The 15,748-nt window shown below is 38.7% G+C and overlaps 1 long non-coding RNA gene across 1 annotated transcript; it reads left to right on the top strand.

The window, feature by feature from the left end:
• Positions 1 to 235: 235 nt before the first annotated feature.
• LOC148392297 (uncharacterized) lies at positions 236 to 3,680 on the top strand. The gene is made up of 3 exons (XR_015860864.1): positions 236 to 775; positions 1,843 to 1,911; positions 2,016 to 3,680. It is a non-coding gene; the product is annotated as an uncharacterized LOC148392297 (long non-coding RNA).
• Positions 3,681 to 15,748: the final 12,068 nt, after the last annotated feature.

Genomic DNA, 15,748 nt, shown 5'->3' with positions numbered 1-15,748 from the left:
TTTATGGTTCTGCAGTTGGGAGATTATCGAGTCTGACAGAGGCATTGTATACTTTGTATTGTAGTCTGCGCTGGGTTGACTGTGGACACCCAAAGGTCAGAGTTGAAGTCTGCTTCAGCAGATTCTTCAAGTTGCACGGGCGGTGGATTCATGCTACGATGAGGCTGACATGTGACATAGCGACATGTGACACTTATAAACTCCAAATTGTCACGTGTAGTTTAACAACTTAAAAATGTGCAATTCGCTGTTGTAAACTTGCTGTATTTGACTCCATTATGGTATAGAAATTCATATTTTCCAGAGGATTCAGCTCTCAGACTTGGTGGTAACGTCTACAAAAGCAAGAATATTATGTTTAAAACACGGGCAACTACTGGATAATTTACTTAGGATTTTGATACTCTCATTCATCATCCTGTAAGGATAGCTTGTGAAAGCTTGAGTGGTTTGACTTTTCATCTGTTGCCATCATTAATTCATGAGAGTACCATTTACAAATTTTAGGGTCAGTATTAAATTTTTTTTTGTATCACCAACTAAAATGTTGTGAGCTCCTTAAAGCAACGTAAGGCCGACGAATTACAAGTTCTTTTATCATGTTCATTGTCCTCATAAGGCATTGTATTCATATTTTGTATATTTGGTTCCCAGGCGCATCACAGTTATAATTTGTTACTTAAGGAGAAGACGTTTGGAAAATCCTTCATTACTTAAGTGGAAGAAGTTTGGAAAATCCTTTATTAGTTCAACTATGCAAGCACATTACATTCTGGTGAGTATAAACATTTTACTTACAGTATGATGATCATAACGGCATCTATTGATCCATTTTGTTGGCCACTTACCCTCATTATTAGGATTGCGTTTTTTCTGGACGGAGCCTTTCAGCAGACTACAGGTGTATGATATAAACACAAAAATAATAATAGTTGCTTTTGAATAATTCTGCCAGAGATTTAACAATGTGATCATTACTGTGCTTTGCCTTTAGAATGACTTGAAATTGTGCCACAGCATCAATTTATTATGAGGTGTCCGATTTATAGTATGAACACTGTTCTCAACACTTTAAATGAATATGAATGCAAATCATTTGATATTTGTAATCAAATTTTCTCTTCTTAAAGTTTGAATATCAAAGGGTAAAATGCAAGAATGCCTTTGTCAGCTTGAATTTGGGGGTGAATGCAAAAAGATGCAAGACTATTTCAACAATGTAAACATAGTATGGAATTTAAGCAACTGAGGATCTACGCCTGATGACGTTTTGTCCAGAAGCACCCCAGAAGGCTGTTTTAAGAAACCAGCCTGCCAGCAGAAATGCAAAATCTTTGTAGTTGCTTTCTGACAAAAACCTTCTCCATGCACATGTCTGTGTTCAGAGTTCTCATCTTGTCTGCGAATTTTGTCACTGTGTTAGGACATGATTCACATCTGAGAAAGGCAAGTTGCTGGCTCCAAAACACAGCTGTTCCTTCCAGCCAAGACTTTCCAAACCGCAAAAACCCATCTCCGAGGGTCTTCTCAGCCAAAATGCTCGGCCTTATCCCACACTGCCTGGAGCCTAATTATAAAAGGAGGGAAAAACCAGAATTGGCTACTGATTGAGCTTCCTGGGTGAATGTTAATGGCAACCACAGAGGGATATTTTATACCCTGTGAGGGTTTCGATTAAAGATGGGACAATGAGGACGTAGATGAGGTTTGGGGTTGTCTTGGCGACATCTCATATATTTACGCCTTTATCCTTCCATGTAATCATCTGATTGCAACTGGAAACAATGCAATAAGATTCTTTTACAGTGCATATTCACTGGTGTGTGAACACTTCCTTCTCAGGATTTTGATTAGCCACACACCACATTATCAGATGTGGATTACAGCCAAAACCATTCATCCAAGTAGTGTGTAAGTGCTGTTTGAAGTACTTATCTTGCTCCTCAGTTCATTGTTGCACACTATCCTTGCAAGTCACTCGACACAATGATTACTTTCTCTTCATTTGTCATTAGCTCACCCGTGAAAAAGCACCCACAATGTACCAAGCCGCCTGGCTCTCCACTGTCTGGCTCTGCAAGCCTTCCGTTTCTTCTGTTTACTCTCTTCAGCGACCACGTTGCACCAATAATGAAGATGTCACAACTGCCTGTGCAGTCCTCAACAGACCTGCTTTGGAGCTCTGAGCATCTTTGTTAACCACAGTGACATCCAGACTTGTAGTCTTGTAGCTGCTAAACTCAAGTGCCACTTTTGTAGCCTCTTCTCATGTACGGTTCATTCTAGCTAATTGCAAACACTTCCGCCTTTCAGTTTGAAAGCCACAGGCTACAATAGTAATGTCAGCAATGACAATTCAACATGGTAATTTAACAATATAACATAGAGCAGGGGTGTCAAACATATTTTTGTCACAGGCCACGGTGTATAATTATGTCATGGTTGATGTATCATATTCTGCAAGCTGCAGTAAAGTTTGCCTTCTCTGTGGGAATCAAGATCTTTGTGTGGTTCCGCTCAATATTTTCAATTGTCACTGTCTGTGCCTATTAAACTCTAATATTATGCATGGCAATGCGACACAGAGATATGTGACAGTAATACGATACACGGTATATCATACATTGTGCAGTTAAATTTTTAATTCTAGTCAGAAGAAGAATTGTAGTCTAACCAGCTCAGTATAAAGTCCACATTTTAAAGCCACACTGTGTAGAAATGTTTTTTTTTTTTTCCAATGTCATCTTGCGGTGGACTAATAGAATGCAAGTTCGAAGCACGTGCATTTTGAAGCACACGCTCTACGGTGCCTCAGAGAGACCACACTTTATAATGTCACCACCAATTCCTTCAGCGAAGCTGCAAGCAAAATATCATCCCAAAGAAATTGTAGTGTTCCCTCAAGCGGCAAAGTAATTCATTCATAATTCATTGGAATTGTTACGCATGTATTCATTGATCTGGCAAAGTAGTAGCAGTAGCAGAAAGATGGTGACGAACCATGTCAGCCTCCTGTGATGTGAGGCACGACCCATGTCATAACATTAGCTATGTCATATGATTAGCTATGCCTAGATTCATGATTATATTTAAAAAAAATAATGTTAATGAAATAAAACATTTTTTTCACATACCAAATTTAGAAAGGTTTTTAAAAATGAACATTACATTGAAAAAAGAAATCTAAACACTGTCCCTTTAAAGAAAGAAAAAAAAGTGCTGTTTGGTGGTGCATTGCTCTTAAATTGGCTTTGACAGACAGACATAAAAACTGCTGAGTTTGATACGTTTCATTGCCAGAACCCCTGAAGGAGAGAGGGCATTGGTCTAGACTGACTGGTTGGTACAGAGTCAAATAAGATGACTGATATTTTCTTGCCTTTTTCTTCTCATGAGTGAGACGAGATTAATGAGCCCAGCTCCGTCCAGCAGATGCAATCCCACAGACACTGCCATCATTCAAACTGTCAGTTCTATCAATGGCACTTTAGTTTTGTGTCGTTCAAATAAATAACACCCCTTGATGACACGCTCAATCTCATTACGTGAACAGGTCTACTTTACCACCAGTGATATCATCGTAGAAAAAGATCCTCTAGACACTCAAAGGCATTAGTTCAGTCCTATTTGGTGCACACTGCATGACCCATACTGAGGGCAATAGGCGGTGTGAAGGTTCACAAAGCTAACTTTAAAATGCACAGATTGCGTAGCTAGTGCTTGATTTTTAAATTGCCCTAAGACTGAAAACCATGTTTGGGCTCCATGTTGTCAGGAGTTTCAAAATGGTGGAAGCACATCACACAGTATACATTTATGTACCATCATTGAATAAAAAAAAAAAAAAAGAAATAAAATGCACAATCAGCTCCCATTAGGAGCCGCAATACTTCTGCTGGATAGCATTCCAACAGTAAGAACAATATGCGGGGAACAAAAGCATTTCGCCCAAAATAAAACACCTCTCAAGTGTAACTTTGGTAGATGGAAACAGATGTAGGCAAAAAAGTTAGGTCATATTAAGATTTTTTTTTTTTTTGCGGGTAAAGCAAACGTAAAATTAATCCACCTCGTTTATAAGTAGAGCAGACTTTGGGGAATACAGATTTGCCTCAAGACAGGAATTGTATTTTATGCTGGTTTGTTTACATCTACGACCCCAAGCCTTCCCGGGGACAATATACTGTTTTGTGACTTACGCAGAATGAAATTTAATATTTAACACATTGCGTTATGGGTTCCCACTGTGAGACCAGTGTGTTTTATCTCCCAAGTCCTTGATTGACTGACAAAACCAAAAGTCTACTGTTAACCTCAAATGCTCTTGACTGGAATTACTTTCAACACTGAGATTTGACAGACAATTTGCAAATGTTTACAACACTGTGATCATGCTGGAGCTATGAGCAGATTGTTATTTCACCAATCATGTTTGAAATCCAAAGTTGAATGATGAGACGTATTGCTGTTATGATTGGGTCAGCGAAGATAACTTTAAATCTATGTCCAACTGCAGTCCAACAAAAATTAAATTATTATGCTACTTTGAAGTCCAAATACCCCAAAGGTTGTGCATTTTGGAATCGGCTGTTTGTTTCTATGTGCCCTGCGATTGATTGGTGATTCGTCCAGGGTGTTCTCTGCCTTTTAGCTCAGTCAGTTGTGATATACTCCAACTCACCCTGATGCTGAGAACAAGCAGTATAGAAAATGGATGGATGATGATGGATATACAGACTGGGAAACATCATTTGATTAGGAGAAACCCTTTCAAGGTCCTTGTCATCTTCTCTCATGTTGACAGGAAAACATTTCAAAGACACCTTGGTTGTGATCTTATACACCGCAGTACTTGAAAGCTGCCCAGAATATATAACTATGGCACGTTGAGAACACATTGAATCTGAAATGAACTCTATGACATTACATGCTTGGTGTTGATAAGGGCTTGAGAGGTTTGACTTTTTTTTTTTTTATTAACTGGCTCATCTGGACATACTCGGACTCAAAAAACAGAACAGCACTGAAGTGGTCTGGTCTGAGGGGCCTATTGAGCAGCAGGAGACCTATAGTAGGAAGTTGCGGTCTACAGAGGGTGGTCAGAGGTTTTGGGATGCGTGGGGAATGAACATTCTCTTTTGGTTAAAATGAAATAAGAAATTGATAATATATACAAAACTTGGATTTTTTGACATGAAACCCCCCAGAAGACATCGCTCTGTTTTCCACCAGCAACCTCACATAACAAACAATAATTATATCTCCTTGGTGTCATATGTAATTGTTATTGTACTGCTGGACCAACGTTTTCTTTTATGCAAATTCTGTATATTTTGCTCAATTACATTTATCATCAGCTCATTATGTCACTTAATTGGATTCTGTATATTTTGCTCAATTACATTTATCATCAGCTCATTATGTCACTTAACAATTGGATTGACTCAGTGATTGATCAGTAGTGAAGACAATGGTGAGTCACCGTCGGTTTAATGTTGATTTTTACTCTTCTAAGAATGCCTTAGCTGCTATTGAATATCAGGACAAAAAACATTTCATCTTTGTTTGTAGTTATGTGAACTCATGACCATTGATCTTGGCTGAACACTGAGATGAGATTTATTTCAAAATAAAATTTCAATGTATTATGATTTTCAGGTTCCCATTCAAGCCATCTCCCGCAGTTATTATCTAAGTCAGCAGTCAACTTGAGGATGGAGTGATTTGTTAAAACAGTTTTTATTTCAAGCATTTAAATGAATAATTTGTTAGCACATGCATGGTGCTTAACTTTACTGTACTTGAGACAGTATCAAAAAAATCACATCCTCAATGAATCAATGAAGATAAATAAGACAATGGAAGATATCAAACAGTTGCCATTTTTGTATGATTGTACAACCTCATTAGTCATCAGTGCTTAAATTGCCCATAGGCGTGAGTGCAAGTGCAGATGGTTGTTTGTCTCTGCGTCTCTGCGATTGGCTGGCAACCAGTTCAGGGTGTCCCCCACCTACTGTCCGATGACGGCTCCAGCACACCCGTGACCCCCGTGGGGACAAGCGGTACAGAAAATGGATGGATGGATGGAAAAATAATGCTTATTTACATTCAGAGTAACCATAATGCATCTTTGAAGGAAAGGAAATTTCATTTCAGTATCCACAGTGTGTGTGCATGTGTGTATATTTGTCTTTGTTTTCTGTATCTGTCGATGCCAAAATCTCAATTTATTTATGGGTTGGAACTGCTCTGGGAGAACCTCACGTAATTCAATTGCCTTACCCCTGCTTTTTATTGTTTGTGTGATGGTATAGTCCAAGGGTTAAGCCTCCTCTTACGTTCCACAATACAGCTAAGATGCCCTGGAGCAAACCACAATAGCTGTATATGCACTTACTGTGGTGTTCCCTCTTATGGGTTAAAAAGACATTTTGTGTGATTCATGAAGAAAAAATAACAATCTGTAAATAACTCAGTTTTCCTGCATGGCCTTACAATCCCAGGATATAGGATAATAAAATATAGCCTTGTTTCTTTAAGGGCTCCACCCTTGCTCATCTTTCTAACTATCCTAAAGGGAAATGAACATCTGACGACAATCGATGTGAATGTGGGGGGGCTTTCTCAAATGATGTCTTGTTGAGGTCCAACTAATGGACCTATAAAGTACAATGGAGAGGGTCATACTAATGTGCTGGGTCTTGGCAGATGATTCTGGGTTATTGGACACAGCAGGGCTTTCATTCTGAAGCTAACCGCATTTGTTGAGGATCATCTTCCCAACTGCCATGAGGCTGAATTCCACATGTGCATGTTTGTTTGTGTAACTTTGAAAGCAAGGGGTCAAGTGAAGTCTAAAAAACGAGGATGATATTCCTTCACTCCAGGAGACTGATCTATGGTGAGGGTAAGGCAATGGGGAAGGGGGGCGACCCTGACTTTTAGCTCAGCGGTTAGGCCCCTGTGCTTCCAAGTACGACCTCCTGCAGTTACGACCTCCACGTAGATGATGCTTTTATGTCAGGCACAGCATGCTCGAATTTTGCCCTCCCTTATTCGGATGCAAATAAGGGACATGAAGCGGATTGGCTGGCAGAAGTCTACTTTCATTCCACAAAGGTGTTTAAAGGCACAAATATGATCGTTATGTCTAATTCTACCAGCGCAAGGTCTAGCAAAATGCCAAAAGAAAGAAAACTCCACCCATGCTCGACTTGAGCCTGGAACACAAATAAGGCCCTTTGGGTCTGATTTTCTAAATTCCCAAATAGCAGGCACTAAATTATGTGTTCATCCAGTAACGTACATACTGCATGTATTGTTGGCAACAACTGGAAAAGTGATGGAGACCCCTATAGTTAGTAAGTGAGGGTTTTGCACTTTCGTTAGCTCTAAAACCTTTGACAGTGGAACTTTTGGGAGAGGACTTCAAGTGCAAAATGAAGTTTGAGTTATGGAGTGGGAAGTGTTAGATTAAGACAAAGATAGTGAGTTACAGAGAAAAAAACAATACATTGCTACAATTATTTTTTTTACAGGCCATGTTTGGTTTAATTTTTCTAGACTTTTCATCAATTTATTCTGTTTTTCATTGTAATTTGGGGGGATTTTAAAAAAGGAAAACGCACACACACAAGGAACAGCGAGAGTTTAATCAACATGTTTTATTGTGTGCTTTAGTGTTATGACTCATTACTCTTACAAACCATCTTGACATCTCGCTTTGTCATATGTACAGTATTTATTGTGGATCCTTGGTTTATGATGGAATTCCATTCCACTGCAGCGATGAAACTGGAATGTTAAGTAGTCTATCATCAAGCTACACTAAAACAGTACAACTGACACAATTACGGCAACTATTAGAGTGAAAAACATCTTTAAGCCATAAACACAACAAATGAGAATCAGTGAGTACAACGCGAACTCAGTGTGCCTTCTTGTTTAGCGTGCTGTTCCTCAAAGTCCAAAATGTTATATGTTCAGGCCGCCACAGAACGCCCTGTACACACACACACACACACACACACACATATAATTGCTTATCATCTGATCTGTCTAATGTGTGATCTTCCGTACAATTTAAGAAGCGATTTCTTCATCTTATCCTATCTTTCCATAACTATTTGAATTTTCTATAAGAATTGCTATGAGTAATAAATATTATATGTTTTGTTTATAAGCTATGTCTCATCTAAGTGATCATTTAGTACTCATCAATTATTACTGGCTTGTAATATTGTCTTTAAAATACCAGAGCTATTATGTAGTTTAATTCTCAGTGCTGGAGACTCATCTAAAGCTCAGTAACAATTTGTTATTCCTGTAGCTTCGCCTTTAATATCCTGCTTTCAACACATTCAGATTAATGGAGGAGCCATTCGAAGATCCATGAGAGGTTTATGAACCCCCAGTAAAATGTTATTCTGCTCAGTCTTCCAAATGGTCAGACCACAAACTCCCCAATTGTGGCACTAACCGTCAGTATTGACCTGTTTTTCTGCTGTGGCCTGCTTCCATGGCTTCCAGTCAAAACTCAGAAGACAAGCCTCCAGCACAAACCTTTGCTCATATGGGAGCATAACCTCAGCCAAGCACTTTTTATTCCACAACAATATGGATATGGCCCATTGTCTTTTATTGGTTCAGGCCCTTTGAACTCTTGCCTTGAGCACAGCATCTCATGTCCTTACCAAATACTTCATTCGGTCAGATATTTTTTGGGCATTCCAATGTGGTTTTTGCTTTTAAGTTTGTCAAGTGAACACGAATCTTGACAGACATCTTTAGTATCCCTCTGGCTTTTAGGATTTGAACACTGAAAATGAGTCGAATGCAAAGCGAAATTTAGATAGATTACAATTTGGTTTGAATAACTTTTGTATTTGCCACCATTACTTGGGGGCAGACACCTAACCTGAACTTTTCCCAGCTACTTTGTCCAGTTTTTCCCAGGATCCTGTGGCAGGCCAGCCTGGAGACAAGTGGCACTTGCACAGGCGGTTTCCACTTTCCTACGTCGTATGTGCATCCTACGAGGTCATCAGTGTAGATCTTGGAGTTTACCTGTTCAAACATTCTGCACACTGGACTTTCAAGATGTCAAAGCTGGCAAGACAATGGTATCATTTGAACCCCACAGTACCATAGCCTATAATTGTGTTTCCTCAAGGTCAGCCAAGTGATCAGTCCAAGAGACCTTGCAGGGCTGACCTGATTTAACTTATGAGACCAAAAGGAAATGTTTTAGTGTGGTGCTGGAGGCTCCCACCATATTATATATTGTGCAATATTAGTGTTGAGGTTTTTTTTTCTTTCTTTGTGTTTTTTTTAATCGATAGTACTTTAGGGTTTTTGACTTTTTATTAACTAATATTTTACTACTTTGTTGTCCCTCCCATTGGTTCCATATTTTTGTTGATTATACATTTTTGCCTGGTACTATCATACACATAATGTGATCAACCTCGATGCAGCAAAAACAAGTGTGGCTCTCTGAACTATAAGTATGTAGCCCATTGATTGCAAAAATGCACAAAAACTCACACGGCCCTTTCTCACCAGTAAAATGTAACATTTTTTTGAGTTCTGAAATAACAGCAATAATCGTGGTGGCGCCAGACTGCATCCCACACTGATCTGGCCACACCAATTTCTTTTTGGGGGAAACTTAATAAACTGATGACGCTTGCTCAATACATTGTAAGGCCATTCCAACCGAAGGTGGGATTTAATGTTCCTCTGTGGGTGGCCCACTGTAAGCCAACATCACCTGTCATTTTGTACCCGTGCACATCTATGAATTCTATCAAATAATATTTTGGTTTCTTTATAACTCCTCAATGTCCAGTCTAGTGCGGTGGTGTGGCCTCCAAAGAATGTAAGACTATCAAATTGTTCACATATCAAATTCAAAGAGAAGGCATAAAAATACCTCAAGGCTGAACACATTTTTCTCAATTTACCCCACATTTCTTTCAATATACCAAATGTCTTTTCAAGCTATAATCTATTTGGAGGTAATTGTCATACTACTTGAATGAAACAAGCAATAATCACACTTTGAAAAAAAAAGAATTGATCAATTGATAATTGTCAAAAGGAAATATAAAATGCAAAAGACAAGCTTTTTAAATGTGGGGATGTTGAAGGGTTAACACATTTGACTGAGATGGGGTGAGGCTCTTTTGAATTGTCCCACTTTACCTTTGTAATTTCCAAAAAGCTACGAAATACATGCTAAGGTGACATAAGCATGGAACTAGCTTTTGATGTTTTGACTATGAAAGTGATGATGCAGATGAAAGCAAGCGGCACTGCATGTCATCAAACATATTGGCATATTGACTGTGCAATCAAACATGCTATATCACAGGTGTCAAACTCAAGGCCCGGGGGCCAGATACGGCCCGCCACATCGTTTTATGTGGCCCGTGAAGACAAATTGTGCATCAAATTCGTGTGTCATCACTAGAATTGCAGATTGTCTTCACTTTTAATATCTTTTTTTTCAAATATTTGACCAGTTTTTACTCATCTGTTTTGAAAACGAGTTATTTGTCAGTTTGTTTTGTAGCTTTTACTGTATATAATATGAGGTGCTCATACATTTATTTGGGTTGACAGTCATAATGGCCCTCCGAAAGAAGCTATGAGTACAATGCGGCCCGCGAAAAAAATTAGTCTGACACCGCTGTACTATATAGTAATTATTATAGAGTGTATTTCAGGCGCCAAACGCAACAACGTTATGTCGACAGTCTGCATATACCTTGGGTTGTTGTCAAGGCGATGCAAGGTTAAAGTTTTGTGTTGAAAAATAAAAAGAGGAATTGGACAGTGGTTATGTTCGTGCTTGGTTAAAAAGAGGCCCTCCTGGAGGTGCTGGAAGTGAGCTATGCATATTACTTTAAATTTACATACATAGTGAACATTTTCTTTAGCCGTCTAACCACATACTAACCACAGTCAACCTCTGTTTGAGTCCGACATAAAAACAAATATTAAGTCTCTTCTTCCCCTCTATTTCTTTTATGTTAGGCGCTGATGATTGTGGCTATGTGCTCGCTGGGATAGTCATGTCATTTCATAACGTCTTCTTATTGGTTGGTTTTCTGTCTGCCATCAAAGCAGCAGGGGTAGGGAGACAGACCGTGAGATAGTTTCTCTCCAAATTTGCCTGCTGCCTTCTGACAGCCCGTCTCTAGTCGCAACTCTTTCATCTTTGCGCCTGACTCTCTGTGAGATATGAGCTTTGATTAAGAGCACCGTTCTTAAGCTATAATGGCTTGTGGCTTTTGTGCAACACGTATGCCAAAAGAGGGACCAGCAACAACAAAAGATGTTTAGAGAAGAATAATGCGGGAAAAGAAGAAACAAAAACACGTACTACTTATCTGACAACAGCAACAAGAAAAAGAAAGCTCTAACCAAAAGATACAGTCCCATATACTGGTTTAGCATCTAATTGTATCTGGCCATGTGAAAGGGGAAAATATCAACAGTTCCTGCAGAACAGTAAACCTCCAGACCTGAACTGACCCCAGAAGCAATAGAGGCCTTATCACAGACTGAAGCTAAGTAAGAACAAACACTGTCAAGGTCGCAATGCCAGAGTCCACCCAAGAACATCACTATGGGAAGTGAAAGATGTTGAAACAGATGTTTTTCATATTGACTTTGAGGCGTGAAGTTGATGGCTGCTCTGTTGCATTAACGCAGCACACTGTGCTGTTGGAGGAATTCAATTTCATCTGTCCCAAATTACTCACAATTTGTGCCTCAACATCTTTTCACATGAGTCAAGAGCTGAGCTGCCAGGGGAGTCATCATCCCTCTCTTTGCCCTTTAATGGATAATATTAGCGGGTTTCAGTGTCCTCTGAAGGTCTATTAAAACGAGGCTTCAACACCATCTCAATGTTAATTTACTTATGATGCTACAAAAGCAAAACAATAAGGGATACACATTCCATGAGCACAAGTATTGGAAACATTGACAGATTTACCGTACTTTCTGGACTATAAGTTGCAGTTTTTTCATAGATTGGTGCGATTTATACTCAGAAGCGAATTGTATGTGAAATTATATACACATTACTACATCATTTCACGTTATTTTCACACTAAACCGCATGAGGGCATTCTAGGCCTGTGAAATATTTGGAACTGCAACTGACAATGAGTCTGACGTAACCCACGTAGAAGAGAAAGTGCTGCATCTCCTACCTCCGGAGTTAGCGAAGTTGTTTAAAAGTGACACAGAGGATGAAGATTTCATTGGCTTTAGTGATTTGGAGTGACATGTATGATTTTGTAAATTTGTTACCATGTTATTTATGCTATAGTTATCTGAATAACTCTTAATATGTTACATCAGGCACATTCTCAGTTCATTGTTTAGCATACCGCACGATTATTCAGCCTGTTGTTGCCTCTATTCTATTTTGATTTTAAATTGCCTTTTAAGATGACATGTCTGTTCTTGGTGTTGGATTTTATCAAATACATTTCCCCCAAAAATGTGACTTATACTCCAGTGCGACGTATATGTGTTTTTCTTTATTAGCCATTTATAGTCCGGAAAATACGGTAGTACTTCCTCAAGAGTTTCTTTGAGGTTTTTTGGAACAAGATGTATGGGGTTAATAATTTGAAACTTGATATCGCTGTGGAAATGGTCTTTGGAAACAAAGGAAATAACCAGCAGATTATATATACAATCGAGAACGTGTCCAATCTGTCAAAAAGAGTCCAAAGTTGACTGCCTCTGTCATGCTTTGCCTCCCCTGTTTTCAATAATAAAATGGCATATTTCCGAACTACAGTAGATCGCTGTATTCTTTGTTGTGCTGCTGAAAATACGCACCTTCATGCAACTTAATTAAAAAAAATAAAACATTATGATAAAAATATACAACAAACTGCATCTATAGTTTGCATCTTAGTAGTGAATTATTCTCACAATCATTTTATATTAGCAAACTTGGTCAACTTCAATCAAATTCTAGCTTGTTTTCTTTTTCAGATGTGGTAAGGAATCAATTCAGCTTCATGCAACTTATAAAGTGTCAAATGATGTTTCGATGCAATGAATATAAGTACATGTTGTTTTGTTCTTTCATGACACCTGGACAGCACTGTTGTTTTTGCGCACAAATTTTCAGATTACGTAGGCATGGTGGGTGTGTCATGAATCTGAATGGGAGAATTGCCGTGCGTTTAAACAGCGCAAGCCAAGCGCATAATAAAATGACTTAAGCGTGAATGGGAGACTATGGCCCAAAATGACTCACAAGGTTAAAATACTGAATCACAAACATCAGACAATTAATAGAAAAGGGTATGGTTAGTAAACAGAAACTAATGACTTGGCAAACAAACAGTGTCTTTGGTTTTCCATGTGCTGCGGTCAGTATGTTGTCATGTGGCACTTGTGGTTTGTTGTGACACATTCTGACTCGCAAAGACTATTTTTTTTTCTTTTTTTTACCAAGTTAAAGGAAAGCCGACCAAAAAACCAAAATTGTTCACAGTAGAAGAGTGTGTCCTCGTATGGGGCCATATTCTCCCATTTGCACGTACTGCAAGTCCTTAGTGAAGCACCCAGACCTTAGCCCTTTTCATTTATGTTGTTCTCCCCTCCAGACGTCTGTCACAAGTTCTCACAACTACTATGCATAAACTCTGAATGAATGTGACCACACCAAACAAGTGTGATTCATTGACAACAGAAGCTGTCTGGACATCACAGAACATGGTGTTTTTCTAACATGTGAATATCATTGAACTCCATTAAAAAAAGAGGCACACTTTAAAATTGAAAACCTCTCAACAATAGCGGTCAACAAAATTTTTTATGGACCAGTTTCATTTAGACATCTTTTTATGGACCAGTAGGCTACAAGAAACAAATAAAACAAGTAAATAAATATACATTTCTTTATTAGGTTGAATCAAGTTGCTGTAATTATTGGAAGAGCACATTTTAGGACAATAGAAATTCAGTCAGGATAATGTTAAAGATTCTTTGAAAGTTGTAAATCAAAATTAAATTTCATGTCTGTCATTTTAAAAAAGTGAATATATGTAAACTAGTGATATGATGCGTTTCTTTGGCTTCGATAATGTAATACTTGTTTGCACTAAGCACATGCTTGTTTGTTGTTGAACTTGCTTTGCCAACGTAATGAAAAGAAAGATACCAAAATCCATAAGACATTTTTCCCAGAATGCAGTTTTTGTTTGTTTGTTTGTTTGTTTGTTTGTTTGTTTTTTTGTTTGTTTAAAGTTAGACAGCTCCAGCATTTTGATGCAATGCTCTGCAGTGCATTTATCTAGAATAACTGCAGTATGTTGGAGTGACTCACCATTTTGACAAATCATCCTGAGCATACGTCGGAGCTCCCCTCCCTTTAACACCCTCACAGAAGGTTGTATTTCACGTGAATGTAATACGTCAGCAGCCCTCAAGCCACACAAATGCTTCTTTTAACTACAGCTTCTCTATGTCTCTTTTATGAGGTGTCTGCCAGAGCAGGTTGGCCCGTTGCATTTCGGAATGAAAAGGCCACTGCTGCTGCCAAAAATAGTCATGAGTTAAGAGACAATGGCAACTGTGTGACTATCCCAAATCCACAATCCTAACTCCTTGTAATCCTCTATTCCTTCTGTTTTGGACATCAACTTGGCGCTTCTTCAATTGGTTGTCAGCTTTGGAACATTGAGACAACCTAACAAATATGGTTTTGCTTCTGGCCTAAGGGTGAGCAAACAAAACTGAAGCAATACTTACATTTTGTTTTGTCTACAGACAGTCACTGTGGATCCGTTTTGAGATTCTGCATATTTTAAGACAGATGGCGTGAAGTTGCAAGGGGATCCAGCAGAGTGTGATTTGCCGCCCATCCATTTATGGTATTCTGTCCTGGCCCTGGTTATGTAAATGCTGAGCCTTGAATAATTGGCATTGACAGATGTAAGAGAATTCTACACATCCAAGTTACAAAGGGAAACAATTGACGATGACGGATCCAGCTAATACAAAGTCATTCAACAATGATGTAAGGAAAAAGGCCTACAATATTTTTCTAGTCTTAACTATTAAAACCTGATCAAATTTTGAAGAAAAATGAAATATGAGAAAACAATGATGAAATAAAGCCAGGACAAACTCACAATTTTAGAAGAAAAGCAACGGAATTCCTACGGGGATACAGTTACAATTTCAAAGGATATATGCCAAACATGATAGGCTACAGATCTTGGGAAGTGTCAAGAAATATTGCTACTGCCTTGAAAGTCCGATTAAGCACAGTGGCCTCCATTGTTCCGATTGGAAGAAGTTCAGAATCACTTGGACACGTCCAAGAGTTGGCTGCTCATTTAAACTGAACAATCTGAGCAGAAGGTCCTCCGCATATAGGCGTTTCTAGCGACCCTACCTTGTTTTTTTGGGATTTATTTGGTGCTTCAGAAACCCTCAAATGAATCCCATTTTATGGTTTCCAGTCATCTTTTGCTGTGACTCGACATTTAAACAATGTTTTATCAGATTTGACACTTTGATCATGGATTTTCCTAAAAGTGTTGTGCTTTACTTTCAGAAACGTGGGAATGATGTTTTTTCTAATCTTTCTCTCTAAATTTATCTTGGCTGGGCCAGCACAGTGGCTGACTGGTTAGCACATCCACCTCACAGTGCAGAGGTAGAGTTCAGATCTGGGCTCTGGTTTTCCTGTGAGGAG

Source organism: Syngnathus floridae, chromosome 10, assembly GCF_059516105.1.
Source record: "Syngnathus floridae isolate MCC-2025c chromosome 10, RoL_Sflo_1.0, whole genome shotgun sequence".
Lineage (NCBI taxonomy): Eukaryota > Metazoa > Chordata > Actinopteri > Syngnathiformes > Syngnathidae > Syngnathus > Syngnathus floridae.
The sequence above is the reverse complement of the archived record's forward strand: the minus strand, read 5'-3'. Positions and strand labels throughout refer to the sequence as shown.